Raw genomic sequence first — 218 nt, 5'->3', positions numbered from 1 at the left:
TCGCGTGATGAAGACGGACGTTTTGTGGTACCGTTGTTTTTTTGTCAACCGGTTACGGAAAATACTTTTTACGGTTCACGTGCAGTCGCTATGCGACGTTTTACGTATTTAGAGAAAATATTAGAGGCGGATCGTTGGTTACGTGAGTCTTATTGTGCCTTCATGGCAGAATATTTGGCCTTGGGCCATATGTCTCTTGCTACATCTAAAGGCTTGTA

The sequence above is a fragment of the Daktulosphaira vitifoliae genome, unplaced genomic scaffold, assembly GCF_025091365.1.
Source record: "Daktulosphaira vitifoliae isolate Bord-2020 unplaced genomic scaffold, ASM2509136v1 Scaffold_36, whole genome shotgun sequence".
Classification (NCBI taxonomy): Eukaryota; Metazoa; Arthropoda; class Insecta; order Hemiptera; family Phylloxeridae; genus Daktulosphaira; species Daktulosphaira vitifoliae.
This window is presented reverse-complemented; position numbering follows the sequence as displayed.